Source organism: Myotis brandtii, unplaced genomic scaffold (assembly GCF_000412655.1).
Source record: "Myotis brandtii unplaced genomic scaffold, ASM41265v1 scaffold7117, whole genome shotgun sequence".
Lineage (NCBI taxonomy): Eukaryota > Metazoa > Chordata > Mammalia > Chiroptera > Vespertilionidae > Myotis > Myotis brandtii.
The window spans coordinates 4465-7080 of NW_005370796.1; the positions used below are offsets into that span (position 1 = coordinate 4465).

The 2616-nt window shown below is 49.8% G+C and overlaps 1 long non-coding RNA gene across 1 annotated transcript; it reads left to right on the top strand.

Moving 5' to 3' along the window:
- The first annotated feature begins 856 nt into the window (after nt 1-856).
- LOC106724091 lies at nt 857-1933 on the top strand. Its single transcript, XR_001359853.1, has 3 exons — nt 857-872; nt 1555-1676; nt 1865-1933. It is a non-coding gene; the product is annotated as an uncharacterized LOC106724091 (long non-coding RNA).
- Nucleotides 1934-2616: the final 683 nt, after the last annotated feature.

Below are 2616 nucleotides of genomic sequence, written 5' to 3' on the forward strand. Positions count from 1 at the left end.
CTGGAGGGCTGAGGGCAAGAACAATGATGACAGGAATGAAACTGAGTCCTCAGGAGAACCCATGAGCTAGGTGGAGGTCTCCCACTTTCCAGAGCAGGGAACAGGTTAGTGAGGCCAGGTCTAGGCCCAAGGTCACACACACCAAGTGAGCCTTGTAGCTGGGAGGCATCCAGAATTGGAGCATGTTGGAGTCCGGGTGGCACTGGTCAGATGGCCAGGGTGTGAGGTCAGAGGTGGTGGGGAGGAATGGGGTGAGGTGAGCATGACCTCAATGACCAGGACTTCTATCTTGCATGAAGGAGCCCTCCAGGTTTGCCACTCTGATGTTGAACATTTGAGGATCCAAGAAGAGGCTGCACAAGAAGGTGAGTGAGCCTGCCTGGGAGGCACTCCAGGGTCAGAGGAGGGGGGCTCTGTACACCCAGCTGGTAGCCTCCAAGTCAAGACAGGGAGGCCTTCCTCCTCCAGCCCCACCTCCTGTGCCCACAGAACCTGAAACCCTCCCTTAGAAGTGACCAAGAGGAGGGCCTGGGGGTGCTGAGTGCAGGATGGACATGGGGGTGGGGAAGGCCCGGGACCACTGACCCTGTGATTTACCAAAAGGAAGTCCTGGGAGCTGATCAAGAGGAGTTCCTGGAGAGTGAGGGAAGGGACAATTGAGTGGAGGCCCTAAGAGTCCTGGGCTGCTCCACGTGGGAACCCTGGGGTGGCCAGGAGGCTGAGGGTGGGAGGCTTTCGGGGGAGGGTCTGTGGTGCACCCGAGAGCAGGGGCTCATCCCACACTCACCCTGTTTGCCCAGTATGTTCTCTTCCTCGGAAAATTTCTGACTGATCTGAAGATGCTGGACACTAGGATGGAGGATGATCTGGAGGTGGGTGACCTGGGGTGTGAGTTGGGGTGACCAGGATTGGCCTTTTGGAACAGAGAGCCCCCAAACTGAGCCCTAAATCTCAGCATAACTGCCCCTGGGAGCAGGGGAGACGTGCCCGTCATAGTGATGCATATCCCCCTTGTCTGGAGCCCAGAGCCTAGCCTGGGTCAGAGCCCTGTCTTTCCCTGTTTCCTGCCCCCTCTTGGGACCTGGTTGTACTGCAACATGAGAAGGGTGGGCATAGGGAGCTAGTCCTAGCTAGGGTGTTCTTTCTCATGGACCTTGGATATCTGCCTTTTAGAAGAATCAGATCAGTTAGCAAAAAAGAAAAAGGTTAGCAGTTGTGGCATAGCCTGCGGGGCAGGGGCGGGGAGTGAGAATCATAGACACCCTGGCCAGCACACTCCTGGGCTCCATCCCCTGCATCTTCCATTTATTGGGAGAGTTTGATAACAGAAGTGAGAGAACCTTCCAGTTGGTGGCTGGGGGTAGGGGCATGGAATCAAGGATAATCTCTTGGACGAAGGGCTGTTAATGCCCATCTCTGAGCACAGGAAGGACCTGGATGGAATTAGGGGGAAGGAGGGTGCCTTTGTGTGCAAAGACCCAGGACCAATCCCCGGCTCCACTCTTCACCCCCATTTGGGCCGTGTCTGCATCCTCTCCTTCCCTCTTGCCTCAGGTACAGAGAGTTTTGGAGGAGATAGTGGTTCTGCAGGAGGCTGCCCAGAAATACAAAATAGAGCCTGAGGAGCAATTCCGGGCCTGGTTCTGGGCCCTGAAACGGCTCAGTGAAAATGAGAGGTGAGGCCGGGCAGTAGTTGGGCAAGGGCTGGGCTGGACTCTTTCTGCTGGTCGGTCCAGAGAACCTGTGTCCATGGTTCCCTGATCCCCCCTCCCCCCAGACCTTGCTGTGTAGCAATTCCTGGGGCTCCTGACACTGGGAGGGACACCTGAGATTGGGAGCTCACAGGTGCCACTCTGTCCTGTAGTTACATCTGGTCCTGCCAGCTGGAGCCACAGTCCTAGGTGGCCAGGGGACTCACCAAAGGAAGTCAATTCACGATTGACTACTGATCTGAAAATTGTTCTTATCATAATCTTTATTTTTTAGATTAAGAAATAAGTATACAAATATGTATATTTATCTTTTCACATAGCCTAATAATACATGTAAATATACCCTTACCCATAGTTATAAGTAATTTTTGTTATGTTTATGTTTTGTAAGTTTTAATAATATTAAAGTTATTTCTGCAAAATAATATCTTCTAGTATCTTTATTCCTGCTTCATCATAAATTGTATAATTTGGCTGTAGCTAATGGACTTAAAATGATATTGTTTTCTACTTTATAAATAAGTCTTTGATGATCATTGTTGTATAGATACCTCTGAACATTTATTCATTTTGAATCAATTCTGGCAAATAAAATTTGTTTCAAAAAATACACATTTTAAATGTTTGTATGTATGCATTTTGAATCATATGATCAAATTCCCTTGGAATTTTGATTGGGATCTCATCAGATTTGTAGATTGGGTTAAGAGGAATTCATTCCCTGGCTCCTTTATCAGGTATGTATTGATCGCCTCATATGGATCAGGCACTAGAAGCGCAGTGCTCAACCCAAAGAGCTTGTCATGATGGCATGTTTGCATGAAAGAGTCAAACCAGCCAGCACATCCGTGAAGTCAGGATGTGCTGGGTGCTCTGAACAAAAGGTAAAGCGGAGAAAGAGAGA